At 36.0% G+C, this 17,529-nt stretch overlaps 1 protein-coding gene across 3 annotated transcripts in view; it reads left to right on the top strand.

The window, feature by feature from the left end:
• The window catches only part of c12.2 (von Willebrand factor A domain-containing protein c12.2), a 1,756,568-nt gene that overhangs the window by 759,157 nt on the left and 979,882 nt on the right, over positions 1–17,529 (top strand). The gene's annotated exons all lie outside the window — the stretch shown is intronic.

Below are 17,529 nucleotides of genomic sequence, written 5' to 3'. Positions count from 1 at the left end.
AAACCTGTCTTTGGTTCCGTAAATATTATTAACACTAACATATCAATGATATTCTTGTGTATGATCAAAAAGTTAGCCGTGAAATTTAATCTAGATTGGAAGTAGTTGTGGAAAGGCCTCTTGCTATAACAGATTTGTGGGTGTTCAGATAAAACCAACATAATCTTTCTATTTCACAACGGGTGAGTAATGCATAGGTCATTTCTACTGTATATCAACTTCACGGACCAAAGCGACTTGTGACTTCATGCGAAACCATTTGTTAGTTCTTCAAGATCAATAACAACAAAATAGCTAATACTACACGCGACCCATTACTTCGATAGAACAGGCAGATTCAATAGACGTGTTTACATATAAAAGGCACTTAGGCTGGGTGGAAGCAACAACATTCTATGCGAAAGAACGCTGTTTGTTCTATCTGTTCGAGTTTGCTTGTGTCTGTCTGTGTGCGGCCTGGGGGTCAGACGAATTGACAAAAAGTTACTAAATTTTAATAACGGATACTTTTGTCCAGGCCCTAGACCAGCACCAAGTGGTTTTTATTTTTTTTGTTTATTAAATTCGAGCCAGGGATCTCAGGGGAAGGGGGACGTTTACCGAGACATGTAATATTATTAGAAAATGGCCGATATTTGTGTCGAGTTCATAGTTTTCACGGTCACTGAGATCAATGGTGACACTTCCATTAGCGATGAGTTTCAAAATCAGCTACCATTGCGTGCGGGCCGGGGTCACCGGGGGGGTGGAGATGTACCGAAACACGTAAAAATGATCCAAAATGACCTATATTAGTGTCAAATCCTTAGTTTTCACGGTCGCTGAGATGAATGGTGATTCTTCCAGAGGCGTTGACTTCTAAATACAGCTCCCATCGCTTGGGAGCCAGAGGCGTTCTTTTTAAATTTTGAACCAGGGAGTCTCAAGGGGCGTTTCCCGCGATATGTAAAAGTAGTAGAAAATTACCGATATACTGTATTTTCTTTTCGTTGTTCAGTTTGTTTACATAGACATTTTAACTGACCCATGCGAAAAGTGGTTATTTTCGGGCTAGTTATTATTAAATGCAAGAAATAAATTATTAATTATATACAGGGTGGCCCAAAAGTACGTATACAGTTCCGTACTGATCAGCTCATTGCATTTTATATAATTTCTTATTTTTATCCATCAGGTAGACTTAGTTTCTTTATTATTTGTTATTAATATGTTTTTACTTACATCTTAAGCTCACAAGAGCCGAAGCAAATAAACTCATAAACTAGAATATTATAGTTGATTAATACAGAGGTGTATGCCTGTTTTTGAACTACGTGAACAAATAGGAATGTATTTTGAAACAAAGAAACGAAAGTGTAAACATAACATTTGACTTTACATAATCTATCCTAAAGCGCGGTCACTAATCTAAGATATTGTAGAAAAAATTCAAGAAAGTAATTAATAATAATAATAATAAATATGAACATATAAAAATATATTTTGAAAGGAAAAAGTTCCCCTTGCAGAACTTGTTTACTCCAGACGCCGAAGCGTTAACCAGAGTTGGGGTGGGTCAGTGAGTCGGAGGGTCAAGTTGGTCGAGTTTTCTGAGTGGGATGTGGGTCAACACCATGTGACCCACTGTGACCCACCACCCACCGTGACCCACTGCGACCCATCACCCACCATGGCCCACTCTGCTCACTGTATTGTAAACAGCATCTTCTGAACAGCATATTTTTTTCACCCTCGACTCTAGCCATAGCAACTAAAAACTAAAAAGAAGTAGGATATTGAAGAAGGAGTTGAAGTTAAATTTATATCATAGCAGTCAAGGTGGTTCATATCAAGGACTGCCTAATATCAATATTAAGTAGTCAACTAATATCGATCGTTTTCGATTATTTTTAGAAATCAATCCTATATATAGAAAATGCCCCCCCAACAAAAGGGAGTTTTAAAAAATGATATTGAGATTAGGGCCTAACTATGTATATGCCAAATGCCATTTCAGTTGACTTTGATCATGATGATCACACATACATAGTTATATTCAATTTTTATATAATTCATACATTATAGATGATTTAAAAAAAATCAGTAGTTAGCTCCTCTAAAATCTCTTAGGCTGTGTCTGAAAAGTCAAGAAGTAAGTCCTATTGCTATTTTTACAATTGCAAATAGGATCCATTTCCTGAAGTTCTGCAAGAGTACCTGAAGTTCTTTCTTCAATAGAAACAAATGAAAAAAGAAGAAAACAGAAGGCCTTGAAAGTAAAAGATAGACAAATGCACCGGTGCTCAGAAGAACCTGTCTACAATGCACTGAGCAGAATGGGTTGGTAAGTCAGAGTGGTTCGGTGGGTCAGCGTGAGTCAGAATGGATTGTTGGGTCAGAGTGGGTCACGGTGGGTTTTGTGTTGCAGTGAGTCATATCCTGTTGACCCACAACCCACTTAAAAATCTTAATCCAATTGACCCACTGACTCACTCCATCTCTGGACTGCACTCAAGGAAAAAGCAACCATATATTTATCTGAACCTTCCTGACTTTACTTAACCTCCACTAATTTAAGTTAATCTACAAAAAATACAATAAAGCAATTATTAATAACAATTACAAACATAGAGAAATGTATTTTGAAAAAAAAATCAAAGTGAACCGTAAGAAAATTTGAACCCTGGTTGCTCCACTCAATAAGCAGACATCTTACCGACTGACCCACGGCAGAACTTGTATCTTTTGGTTTTGAAGCTTTATTTATATTGCGTGTGTTACGTAACAACGCTACGAGATGTCATTACTGTAGCGACGACCTCTTCAAACCCGTTTCTTAAATTTACGAAATAACTCTTTTAATCCTCAATCAATCCGATATATATCCGTGTGTGTGTGTGTGTGTTGGTGCACCAGTAAACTCGTAAGAGTATAGATTAATTCATTTTTCATTTTAATCTAGAGAACAAATGTTTTTAATGAAAACAAGGGGTCTGTTGTCGTAGATGGGTAAAGGCCGTAAATAAAATTCAGACTAGAAGTGTAACTGGGGTAACTCACCGACCCTGGCTGATTTAACACGTTCGATAACAGCGCGTGTAATAGATGATTTATAAACGCAGTTGATATAGGCTGTATAGTTAAGTGGGTAGCGTGTGTGACTGTTGTTCTATGTTCGAGTCTCACCCTAGACTGAGTTACATCCTTTTCAAGGAATTAAACATTATAAATGATTTTCCCGTTTGATCCTGAAATATATTTATTCTATGAAGTGATAAAAACCAAGACAGATGCAGGGGGCAGGGGGAAAGGCGCAGACTGTTTATCCTTAGGTGTTAAAATTTAATTTATTCCCATGTCTTTTGTTCTTTCCTTTCCCTCTTTCCTTCTTTTCTCATTTTGTTTAGCTTTCTATACTTTTTCGGTCTCTGTATGATGCGTATTATTGTTTTCGTTTTCTTTGAATTAATTCCTATCTCTTAGAACTTAACGTGAATGGAATTTCTGCAGATTTATCTCGTGGTTGTTTCTCTAAGTGATGCTCTCAGATAGTAATAATTTTCTTTCCAAGTGGAGGAATATCTCGCATGTTATGTTTTCGGGCATGTATTTGCTGTCATATTGGTTGTCCAACTATCAGAAATACATTGAAACTATGCTACAGAAAAAAGTTATCATTTCTTACATATCCAACCTCCAGGTTTTAAAGTTCCTGGGTGTACATGGAATATCTAAAATAGTCCCCATCAGCATCGACGAAATTCTGTCAACGTTCTGGAATTCCATGGATTCCTTCGCGGTAGAACTTGGTGGGCTGTGAAGCGAAGAAGGTATCAAGTGCATTTTGCACCTCTATTAAAGATTTGAACTGGCGTCCTCTAGGGTGATTGTCCAAGGAACAGTGTTCCTAGGTTAATTATAATGTATTTCGGATCAGTACGTTTAATGAACACTACCGAATTTGTAACCGAACCACGCCGAAAGAAAGGGTGTGTGTTAAACTTTTGGCATGATCCTAGATGAGTCTCGGAAACCTACAGTGTCACTGGAAATTGAGTATTTAATTTGACCACCAAGTTTACTATTCGTTTTGAAAGTGACTTAATGAATCTTTTAAGCATTCTCTATATATTCCAATAGTTCTGAAAAAAAATTATAAAAACAAACGCTATTTCCATATTACTGATTGACTTCTGGAAACGGAACTTTATAATGTTCTTTTACTACTTCGAATATTTTTATCTGGGGTCACTTTTCTTTCTCTTCTTCTGTCTCCTTTTCTCTCTGTGTCTCACTTCTGTACCTCTAACATATTTATTCATTTCAATTTTTCATTGAGAAGTGTTTAAGTTCTCCCTACATTAATTATGAACCTCGTTTCGTCTCATTTTTATTCTTTCACTTTATTCATACATATACTTGTATATTTTGAAATTAGAATTGTGCTCATGTTGTTGATTTTAATACGGGAGAAAAAAAACGAGAAGAGAGAGGGGTGGTCTTTTTACCAGACACGATTATGGGATAAGAAGGGATATATTAGATGGTCTAGCTGCACGGTGTTAGCTGTCACACTTTTTTTGTGTGTGTATAAGTTCAATAATTCACCATGAGTAGAATCAACCAGAAGTGTTTTTGTAATGAAGAAATAACAACATGAAATGTTAAATCTCTTTTAACAAACTGTTGAGATTTGAGAGTCGGCAAACTTTACACTTTTGGGTACCGATTACCTTGAAATCCCAGCAGCCACAATTATCCTGAGATAGGGAGCTTATATTTAAAGGAATGACATTCTTAGCAAAGTGCAGAACTCTTTTAGTCTGAGGGAAAAGAAGGAATGAAATCTTTCATTTCTAGTTCTATTAGTGTTGTAGCTGTGAGTCTGTGGCAAAAGTACTGATAGAAATAAGGACAATGAATTATGAATATTTTGTAGAACATTCCACTTTAATATCACAAGAGTGATATTCCGGTTTGCTTAGTTCTGAAAAAATATAGAGTATATTGCTAAACTATGTAAACTACTCGTACTGTCGCTGATTTGCGATGGCAATCAGAGACAGAAGTAAAAGGTAAATTACAGTAATGGTTTTCTATTAATAGCTTTCTATTAAGGGGGATCTATAACTAGTTTTATATTAACAAATTTTTTGCCTTAAAATGCTTGTCCAGTTTCATCCTCTTCCACTTGAACCTTGAGTACGGAAATGGAAGAACATAATTAAATTTTGATTGTTGATTCTTATATATATCAAGCATAATTTCTCAGATCTAGGCCTGTACGATATGTCGATATATCGATATCGTCGATATCGATATTAACACATATCAACGTTCGATATCTTAAATATATCGACATCAATATATCATAATCTTAAATTCTTGATATCGATCTTTGGAGAGGCTAGGTACAGGCAGCCCATAAGACTTGCGATGGATGAAGAAATAGAACTTAATTTTTACGATAATGACTTGTAATGACAATTGAAGACTGGTGCAAAAAACCGTCAATTCTAAAAATTGAAAGTGTAAAGGAGATATCTTCACAAAGGTTTCTCTTCATCCGATTTCTTTCGTACTTGGCACATATATACTAGACCGGAAATAAATCGACAGATTTTTTTCTTTCTTTCGGAAAATAGGTAAGGGGCAAAGGGTCCCTTTTCAAAACGGTGTCCCCTTGATTAAGAGGACCACATTAAAGAAACGAAACTCTGCCGATGCACAGATGACTTCAAAGTAGAAAATATGGGTTTTGTCGTTTTTGCGAGTCAATGGCCCTTCGAAATACTAAAGACTCCGCACAATCCTGACGGAAATTGGATTTAGGTGGAACTGCTTGAAACCGTGGTATGTTGTAGATATGGTGTCCCTGAGAAGCAGTCTCAATGGGCACAACAACAAATCACTGACCGTTTGGCAACTACAGTGCCACATTCTTGCAAACAGCAGAAGGTAACTTTTTTTTGGATTTCGGTGGAATTGCTTGAAACCGTGATATGTTGTAGATATTATGATCGTGAGAGAGAGACAAAATTTGCCCGAAAACTAGAATATCGCTATCTTCGACTCGGCTGCTGTCAAAAAAGATGTTTCATAGTGACCAAATGGTCACTGATTAGTGGATGAGCCTATTAAAACGTTTTCTCAGAATCACCATCTCTGCAACATATCACAGTTTCAGTCATTTTTACCAAAATCCACATCATCACCATTTTCGGTTACTTTCAAAAACCAGCCTGGTAGTGGCCAAATGGTCAGTGATTAGTGGTTGTGCCCATTAAGTCCTTTCTCAGAATCACAATATCTACAACATATCAAAGTTTCAATCATTTTTACCGAAATCCACATCACCATTTCGGTTACTTTCAGAAAGTGGCTTCGTAGTGACCAAACTGTCAGTGATTAGTGGTTATGTAATTAAGAACTTTTCTCAGAATCACAATATCTACAACATATTACAGTTTCCGTCATTTTAAAACAAATCCAGAACATCACCATGTTCCGTTACTTTCAAAAAATGGCCCAGTAGTGGCGAGTGGTTGTGCCTATTAAAACCTTTCCTTGAATCAGCAATCTACAACATATCACAGTTTCAGTCATTTTTACCTAAATCCAGAATATCAACATTTTCGGTTACTTTCAAGAAAGTGGTCATGTAATGGCCAAACGGTCAGTGATTAGTTGCTGTGCCCATTCAGAACTTTTCTCGAAATCACAAGATGTAGAACATATCACAGCTTCATTCATTTCTATCGAAATCCAGAATATCACCATGTTCCGTTACTTTCAAAAATGTGGCCTCGTAGTGTCCAAACGGCCAGTGATTATTGGTTGTGCCAATTCAAACTTTTTCTCGGAATCACAATGGCTACAACATATCGCAGTTTCAGTCATTTTTACCGAAATCCACAACATCACCATCTTCAGTTACTTTCAAGAAAGTGGCCTGGTTCTGCCCAAAGGTCAGTGATTAATGGTTGTGCCTATTAAGACGTTTTCTCGGAATCACCACATCTACAACATATCACAGTTTCAGTCATTTTTACCGAAATCAAGAACATCACCATCTTCCGTTACTTTCAAAAAAGTGGCCCTGTAGTGGCCAAACGGTCAGTAATTATTGTTTGTGCCCATTAGGACATTTTCTCAGAATCACAATATCTACAACACATCACAGTTTCAGTCATTTTTACCTAAATCCAGAACATCACCATTTTCGCTTACTTTCAAAAAAATGTCCTCGTAGTGTCCAAACGGCCAGTGATTATTGGCTGTGTCCATTAAGACTTCTTGTCATAATCACAATGTCTACAACATATCACATTTTCAGTCATTTCTACCTAAATCCAGAACATCACCATGTTCCGTTACTTTAAAAAAAGTGGCCCTGTAATGGCCAAATGGTCAGTGATTAGTGAGTGTGCCCATTCAGACCTTTTCTCGGAATCACAAGATCTACAACATATCACAGATTCAGTCATTTCTATCGAAATCCAGAACATCATCATGTTCCGTTACTTTCAAGAAAGTGGTCCGGTAGTGGCCAAACTCTCAGTAATTTTTGGTTTTTACCCATTAGGGCATTTTCTCAGAATCACAATATCTACAACATAACACAGTTTCAGTTATTTTTACCGAAATCCAGAACATTAACATTTTCGATTATTTTCCAAAAAGTGGCTTTCTAGTGGCAAAACGGTCAGTGATTAGTGGTTGTGCTTTTTTCTCAGAATCACAAGATCTCAACATATCACAATTTTAGTCATATTTACCTAAATCCAGAACATCACTATGTTCCGTTAATTTCAAGAAAGTGTGGCTTTAGTGTCCAAACGGCCAGTGATTATTGACTGTGCCCATTAAGACTTTTTTCTCAGAATCACAATGGCTACAACATATCGCAGTTTCAGCCATTTTAACCTAAATCCAGAACATCAACATTTTCGGTTACTTTCAAGAAAGTGGCCCAGTAGTGGCCAATTGGTCAGTGATTAGTGGGTGTGCCCATTGAGACCTTTTCTCGGAATCACAAGATCTACAACATATCACAGTTTCAGTCATTTCTATCGAAATCCAGAACATCACCATGTTCCGTTACTTTCAAAAATGTGGCCTCGTAGTGTCCAAACGGCCAGTGATTATTGGTTGTGCCAATTCAAACTTTTTCTCGGAATCACATTGGCTACAACATATCGCAGTTTCAGTCATTTTTACCTAAATCCACAACATCACCATCTTCGGTTACTTTTAAGAAAGTATCCTGGTTGTGGCCAAAGGTCAGTGATTAATGGTTGTGCCTATTAAGACGTTTTTTCGGAATCACCACATCTACAACATATCACAGTTTGTCATTTTTACCTAAATCCAGAGCATCACCATGTTCCGTTACTTTCAAAAAAGTGGCCCTGTAGTGGCCAAACAGTCAGTAATTATTGTTTGTGCCCATTAGGGCATTTTCTCAGAATCACAATATCTACAACATATCACAGTTTCAGTCATTTTTACCTAAATCCAGAATATCACCATTTTCGCTTATTCAAAAAAGTGGCCTCGTAGTGTCCAGACGGCCAGTGATTATTGGCTGTGCCCATTAGGACTTCTTGTCATAATCACAATGTCTACAACATATCACAATTTCAGTCATTTCTACCTAAATCTAGAACATCACCATGTTCCAGTACTTTAAAAAAAGTGTCCCTGTAATGGCCAAATGGTCAGTGATTAGTGGGTGTGCCCATTCAGACGTTTTCTCGGAATCACAAGATCTACAACATATCACAGATTCAGTCATTTCTATCGAAATCCAGAACATCACCATGTTCCGTTACTTTCAAGAAAGTGGTCCGGTAGTGGCCAAACTCTCAGTAATTTTTGGTTTTGCCCATTAGGGCATTTTCTCAGAATCACAATATCTACAACATATCACAGTTTCAGTTTCTTTTACCGAAATCCAGAACAACATTTTCGATTACTTTCTAAAAAGTGGCCCTCTAGTGGCGAAACGGTCAGTGATTAGTGGTTGTGCTTTTTTCTCAGAATCACAAGATCTCAACATATCACAATTTCAGTCATATTTACCTAAATCCAGAACATCACCATGTTCCGTTACTTTCAAGAAAGTGTCGCTGTAGTGGCCAAACGGTCAGTAATTATTGTTTGTGCCCACTAGGACATTTTCTCAGAATCACAATATCTACAACATATCACAGTTTCAGTCATTTTTACCGAAATCCAGAACATCACCATGTTCCGTTACTTTCAAAAAAGTGGCCTTGTAGTGTCCAAACGGCCAGTGATTATTGGCTGTGCCCATTAAGACTTTTTTCTCAGAATCACAATGGCTACAACATATCGGAGTTTCATTCATTTTTACCGAAATGCAGAACAACACCATCTTCGGTTACTTCCAAGAAAGTGGCCTGGTTGGGCCAAAAGTCAGTGGTTAATGGTTGTGCCTATTTAGACGTTTTCTCGGAATTACCACATCTACAACATATCACTGTTTCAGTCATTTTTACCGAAATCAAGAACATCACCATTAGGGTGGGCCGAAAAAGGCCGAAAAAAATTTTTTTTAGAAAATTAAGATTGAGTACCGTGCAAAAGTTGTATAATGTTATATTATGTTTCCTCACCAAAACAGAGCCGGATTAAAAGATATTTAACCGGGCCCCGGGGGCCCCAAAGAACGTTAATTTTGAAAAAAGGTACCCAGCAATGAAAACATTACTAAAATATATTTTTTTAGAAAGTTAAGTTTGAGTACCATGCAAAAGTTGTATAATATTACGTTATGTTTCTTCACCAAAATAGAGCCGGATAAAAAAATATGTAACCGGGTCCTAGGGGCCCGAAATAACGCTAGTTTAAAAAAAAATGTAGCCAGCAATGAAAATATTATTAAAATATATTTTTAGAAAGTTAAGTTTCAGTACCGTGCAAAAGTTGTATAATGTTATATTATGTTTCCTCACCAAAACAGAGCCGGATTAAAAGATATTTAACCGGGCCCCGGGGGCCCAAAGAACGTTAATTTTGAAAAAAAATAGTTGCGAGTAGTGAAAATATTGAAATATTTTTTTTTAGAAAGTTAAGTTTGAGTACCATGCAAAAGTTGTATAATATTATGTTTCTTCACTAAACTAGAGCCGAATAAAAAATATTTAACGGGGCCCCGGGGGCCCGAAAGAACGGTAATTTTGAAAAAAAAAGTAGCCAGAAATGAAAATATTATTAAAATATATTTTTAGAAAGTTAAGTTTCAGTACCGTGCAAAAGTTGTATAATGTTATATTATGTTTCCTCACTAAAACAGAGCCGGATTAAAAGATATTTAACCGGGCCCCGGGGGCCCAAAGAACGTTAATTTTGAAAAAAAAATAGTTGCGAATAGTGAAAATATTTTTGAAATATATTTTTTTTAGAAAGTTAAGTTTGAGTACCGTGCAAAATTTATAATGTCATGTTTCCTCACCAAAACAGAGCCAGATAAAAAGATATTTAACCGCGCCCCGGGAGCCCAAAAGAACGTTAATGCTGAAAAAATATGATTGTGAGTAGTGAAAATATTATTGAAATATTTGTTTTCAGAAAATTAAGTTTGAGTACCGTGCAAAAGTTGTATAATGCTATGTTTCTTCCCCAAAAGAGGCAGATAAAAATATTTCACTAGGCCCTGCGGGTCCGAAAAGTGTTACTTTGTTGTTCTTTTTAAATATATATACCATTATTTTAAGTATTTATAGAAAATTGGTTAAGATTCCTAATACTTTAACTTGACCCCAGGATTTTAAATGTTCTGATCTGATGTGCAGCTCTTCGCTTGATTGGTGTTTATACGAACACAAATACATAAGGTAAGGTTGAAAAATTGACCAACAAACACCAAACCAGCGCAGAACTCACCACGTGGAGATGGCTACAGCGAGTTCCTCCCACCCGCCCTCCTCTTACTTAAAGCTCCTTAGCGGAATCTTGGAACAAAATATTGAGATTTATGTCCGAAGCTTGGTAGATACTTACGTGCTTCCAGTTTTGCGCGAATATAATCGTCTCGTGCAACACTACCGCATACTTCTGAAGAATATTCTGTTACTACCTTTAGACACTTCTCCAAAGCCTGCGTGTGGAAGGGGAACGTGACAAACTGAAACCTCCTCTTTTCCACAATCATTTCGGTTAGTTCTATTGATACGTTAGCCGAAATTGGAGGTTTCGTTACTAATACATCTGAATACAATCGGTCAAATCGATATAATCCGCATATTCTTCAGTGCTTTGCCTATTGCAATTGTCAATTAGAACTATAGTTTGGTATTTTTGGCCATCAAAATAGAGACCCTTAAAATTAGTAGCTTTACACTGTAGACGGTTTCTTTTTTCTTTTTTGCTAGTTTCGTACGGATTTTGTTTTTATCTACTACCTTGTCTTAGTTAGTTTTGTTCAGTAAATTCATATCTTCTAAAACAGCGGATACAATTTTAGCAGCCGATCTATTCGATATACCTGTTAAATCTTTTGCGGTACTCATTTGCTTAGGGCTCACTATTGTTTATTTAGGTTTACTTTAGATTTTATTCTCTAAACGATAGCTCCATGCGAACTCTTCATCGTCTGAATTCGGGGTGGAAGCGCTTACGGGATTGAGGCTAACGATTGTAACCCTCTTGTAATTGGTACCGCAGCATCATAATCGATCTGTGTGTCATGCTTTCTTTTGAGCCTATGGGTTTCTGCTTCAAACTACATTGCAACTCGTCATTTGTCTCTGATTTCTCTGATCTAATATGAGCTCCCACTCCAAAAGCGGTATATAATTTGATTTACCACACTTACAGGTTAATCTATCGCAGCATTTGCAAGAGAAAATATCACATAACTTCTGAGCACCGTTCTTAAATTTCTTTAATTTGGCTCTTAATGGGGTATATCTCATTTCTTAATGGGGTTAATAATCGTTTCGCATTTTAAGTTGTAATTCAAAATCATATGCTTAATTCGAAGTCAAGACAATACAGGAAGAGAGGCTCGCAGCCATATTGTTTCTACTTTATTTGAATTCAGCAATGTAAGCGCCGCCTTCGGAAAGCCAGTGTTATGTATTTTGCATCCAGATGCGAAAAAGTGATATTTTCTTAAAGTTTGAGAGTTCTGAGGTGGGCTCAACACAAAGGTTTTTCGTGTGTTAATATGGTAGTTATGAAAGTTAGTTAAGCTCTTAATAGTTATTTGCGTATATTAAAACCATGTATTTCATGTTTTATGTATTAATAGTAGTGTCTGGTAAAATGTTATTATTACCTAAAACCATTTTATTTGAACAAAAAATTAGGAACTTTAGGGCCTCGGGGGCCCGGTTAAATATTGTTTTAAAATCAACATATTTGACATGGCTTCATTTCGTACCATTGCACAACTTTTGATAACTACTCAATCCTGAATATCTGAAAAAAATTTTTTCGGCCCACCCTAATCACCATGTTCCGTTACTTTAAAAAAAAGTGTCCCTGTAGTGGCCAAACGGTCAGTAATTATTTGTTGTCCCCATTAGGACATTTTCTCAGAATCACAATATCTACAACATATCACAGTTTCAGTCCTTGTTACCTAAATCCAGAACATCACCATGTTCCGTTACTTTCAAGAAAGTGGCCTCGTTGTGGCCAAACTGTCAATGATTAGTGATTGTGCCTATTAAATCCTTTTCTCAGAATCACAATATCTACAACATATCACCGTTTCAAGCAATTGCTATGAAATCCAAAATAACGTTAAGTTCTGCTATTTGCAAAAATGTGGCTTTGTAGTTACCAAATGGTCAGTGATTGGTGGTTGTGCTTATTGAGACTTTTTCTCAGGATCACAACATCAACAACACATCACAGTTTCACTGATTTTCATTGAAATCCAGAATATCTCTATGTTTGGCTGTTTCCAAGAAAGTGGCCCTATAGTGGCCAAATATCAGAGATTGGTGGTTATGGCCATTAAGACTTTTTCGGAATCACAATATCTACAACATCACGCTTTTAGTCAGTTTGTCCAAAATCTCGAATGCGTTTTCTTCGGCTTTTTAAAAGAAAGTGGCCTCTTGGTGGCCAAATGGCCAATGAATTTTGGTTGTGCTCATTGAGACTTTTTCTCAGAAACATCATATCTACAACATAACACTGTTTCAAGCAATTCCATCGAAATCCAATTTCCATAAAGATCATGCGGGGTCCTTTCTCATTTCGAAGAAGCATTGCCTCTGCAAAACTTCTCTCTGAAAAACTTCAAAACCCGTATTTTGTACTTTGAAGTCATCTTTGCATCGGCAGAGTTTCGTTTCTTTTATTTGGTCCTTTTAAATCAAAGGTACCCTTTTTTTTTTAAAAAAAAAAGGACCCTTTGCCTCCTTTAACCTGTTTTCCGAAAGAAACAAAAAAAGAGCATGTGTGCATTTATTTTCGGTCTAGTATATATGTGCCAAGTTTGAAGAAAATCGGATGAAGAGAAATCCTTGTGAAGCTATCTCCTGTATACTTTCACTTTTTGGACTTGACAGGTCGTTTGCCCCGAAGTCTTCTATTTCTTTATTACCTCAAATTGCATTGTAAGTAAATGCACTTGCAAATTTGCAATATTATATACTGTAATTTCTTAGCCTATACAATTTTCTGTCCCCGAAAAACAAGAAAGCACCCGTCAAAAGCAATTCTTCGAACTTTCTCCTAGAATTTATCATAAGAAAGTTTTTTGTTCCTCTTTCTCAGAGATTTGCATCCCTTTTGACCTTTAGGGCCACTCATTGACAAAAGGTACACACATGACCGCTATATGCAGACATGCTCTTAGGTACGGTCAGAGATTGGGAAGTAGACGATTTTTAATAATAATAATAATAATAATTGTTTTATTATTATTAATATTATTCTTATAACAGTTAGGTTTACAACTAGGGTCCCATCTCTTTATCTTGTATGAGAGGCCCGCTAGTCAGCTAAGCCACTGGTGTTCCCTATTCTGTGTTTCTCTCTCTTTCTGTGTCGTGTGGATGTTTGTTTTGGGGTTGTTAGGCTTTTATATTAAACTTTTACATTATATAATCTTTTTCTTTTTTACGAGATTTTCTTTTGGAAAAAGGAAAGAAACTGCTTTCCTCTTATGTCTGTTTCTTACTATTCACCTTGTTTGAACTGCTTAGGTAAGATGATTTTGTAACTTTTATGTCATCTATTGTCATCACGATAATAAAATGGTAAGTGTTAACAATTTATTTTATTCTCTTATTTGCAGTTTGCCACACTGATATATTTGTAACAAAATTGAGGTTTGGTCCAACGCCTTTCAAATTCGCAACCAACCCAACCGCTGAGCTTTTTGTGTTGCCTGTTATTGCAGGAAAGGGAGAATTACAGGTGGTAATGCACTTTTGGAGTCGTGTATACTTTTCATCATATTTCCCAACTCTTTCTAATTCTTCTATGTCATCGCATTTTCTGTTGTAAAATTCTTTCTTTGCTAAATCTGTTTCTCTTCGCAACTCGTTTGATTTCCTGGTACACCTTTCTGCTCTCTTCTGTATCAGGCTGTTTCCACGCCTTCCTTTCCCTCACTTTCTGCAACATCTGTTTTGTAACCCATAGTTGTTTAAAAACCGTTTTCAGTTCACGGTAACCTACTACATCTTCTGCAGTCTGCTGTATACAAGGTTTAATATATTCCCCTCATGTGTTGCTACCTGTACCTATTCTTCCCACATTTGAATATTTTTCTTCGAAGTTCTCAATGAAAAGGTTTCCTACTTTTTCTTTTTTCAATTTTTCAATATTCAACATCTTGTTGCCTACTTTTCTTCTGCCTACATTTTTCAGGTAGATATCCACTTCGGCCAGCACAAGGTTGCGATAAGGGAAAATGTCAGCCCCAGGAAGGTCTTCCCGTTCCTCAAGTTATTGTGAAACCTGTCTTGAATCATAACATAGTCTATCTGATATCTTCCGCCGTATGTTAGCGATTTCCATGTTTATCTTTTTCTCTTGTGCTGATTGAACCATGTGATCTTAATTATTAGTGAATTCTATCTCCAGAAATTGAACAGTCCATCTCTCCTATTTCTTCCGTCTAAACCATGTTTGCCTACGACATTACCTTCCTGCCTTTTCCCCCACAACTGCATTGAAATCTCCCATTACAATTACACATGCACTTCTCTTCTCCCTGTCTATAATTTCTTCTATTTTCTCATAATTTTCCTCTACTTAATCAACTGTATGCGAAGTCGTCGGTGCACATGTCCGTATCACTACTAGATCTTTCCTTTTTCCTGTAAGTCTTAACATCATAATACCATCAACACATTCTACTTTCACCACTTTCTCTTTTAAGCGCGTACTAAGAATTATTACCGCCCTTTTTATTACTTGAGTAATGCATTGTTCAACACCTCATTAATTTTCCATTTGACTTTACGAACTCCTACCAAATCTAGATTATTTTGTTTTATTTACTCTTTTAGATTTTCTTATTTCCCTTCCTGTTACATGGTACGAGCGTTCCAAAACCTTATCCGAAACCTTTTGCTCTTGCTTTTCTTTCTTTACCCAACTTGTCGTCCAGTAATCCTTCCCAAGCCATCTTACACTCGCAAATCCGAATGGAGGGATATTTTACCTCCGAAACTATTTTTCGGATCTACCAATAGATAGATAGAGATTAAAATTCTAAAACTGATTCTTTCAAAGTAGTTTGCGTTGCTTGATCACTTTAGACCGCAATGATTTTCTTTTAATATATGTTTTTTTACTCGGAATACTTGACAATGCACACACACACACACACACACACACACACATATATATATATATATATATATATATATATATATATATATATATATATATATATATATATATAAAGGTTAGCGCTTAAACGTATAAAGTTTGTTAGCTTTATGATTGATAGAAGATTTTGGTAGTGTTGACAGCTTTTACATGATTTCCGTAAATTCATTTCCTGTTTTCTTTCTATGCATGTGTTTTAAATGATTTGTTTTTTTAAAGATATATTGCATTAATACTGTTAAATGTTTTTTATAATAATAAAAAATACTTGAGAAAATTAAAATGAAATTTGTTATTGGCTTTACTGTATTTAGTTTCTTATTTCGTTTTTTGAAAATTGTTGTTTCTCTTGTGATCTCTTGTATTTAATTCTGATTTTATTTCAGGTAAGTGTGTTTTTTTGCCAACGTATTCAAGATTTGATTTTGCATCTGAGTATCTGATACCTTTTTTTCATGATTTCGCCGTAAGTTGGAAATTATTTAGTTCAAAGATGGTAAGTAGGAATATTTTATTTGCATCTCTCATGATACATGTTTGTTTCAATTCGTTCTTATTTATTTTATGTCTATTAACCTATCCTGCTATTGTACACACGGTATCGTGCATTTAATTAATAATACATACGTTATACATTATTATACATTGTATACTATAATACAATATACAATACTACATTGAATGATACCACCTAGGTATAATACAATATATATTATACAATATTCCTGTAGAAATATATTAGAAATAGTAGACCATAAAAACGCCGAACACGCATTGCAGACTTTGACCGTTTCTGATTTTGAAGACGTTGGCGTATACACTATAAATGATTACTCGGTACCTTATATATAATTGTCATTAACAAATAATATATAATAACTTCCTTTAAGTAATTAGTAAAATGTGTTGTGAGTCTTATTGAAATGTTTGGGTTGTGAGCGAAGCGAGCAAGAAAATTTTTACCAAATCTACCCGGGTTCGATTCCCAGCGGGAGCTCATGTGGTTCGGATTCAACGTTAATCTGTAGGTCCCATCTCAAATAGCCTCGCCGCTGAAAGGGACGTTAAAATCAACTCAATCAACAACAATATTTCATTGTAAACCGACAACAATATTGATTCAATAGGGCACCAATATCTTTTCGGAGCGACGCATCGTTACTCATTTCCAACAAACGGGCCGCGGTTGGTAAGTGGTAGAGCGTTCACCTCTGGTGCTTGGGGTCCCGGGTTCAAACCCTGCTTCCGCCAAGTGAACTTTGTGGTGAACAAACACAGTGTGCGTGGGTTTCCTCGGGATTCTCCCGTTTCCTCCCACTTTTCATCCACGATTTCATTCATTTCTAATCATCACAGTCTCCTTTAACCTATACGGCATAACCGTAGGACGTAAAACTCAAAATTTCATTTCATTTCTTCATTTCCAACACATTTCATTTCATTTCATTTTCTTTTCTTGCTCATTCAGCACTCTTTTGCCATCAGCGCTCGGGGCAACCTCCCCGCTCTCCCTCCTAGCTACAGTTCTGCTAGCAATCACAGAAATTTTGCTTTAAGGTAGAAATGGGATTATTATTATTATTATTATTATTATTATTATTATTATTATTATTATTATTATTATTATTATTATTATTATTATTATTAGAATTTTATGCGGGCCAGCAGCGGATTATATGAAATTTAGAATATGGTTTATATGAATTAATTAACTAATAT

The sequence above is a fragment of the Thermobia domestica genome, chromosome 12, assembly GCF_964235325.1.
Source record: "Thermobia domestica chromosome 12, izTheDome1.hap1.1, whole genome shotgun sequence".
NCBI lineage: Eukaryota > Metazoa > Arthropoda > Insecta > Zygentoma > Lepismatidae > Thermobia > Thermobia domestica.
The sequence above is the reverse complement of the archived record's forward strand: the minus strand, read 5'-3'. Positions and strand labels throughout refer to the sequence as shown.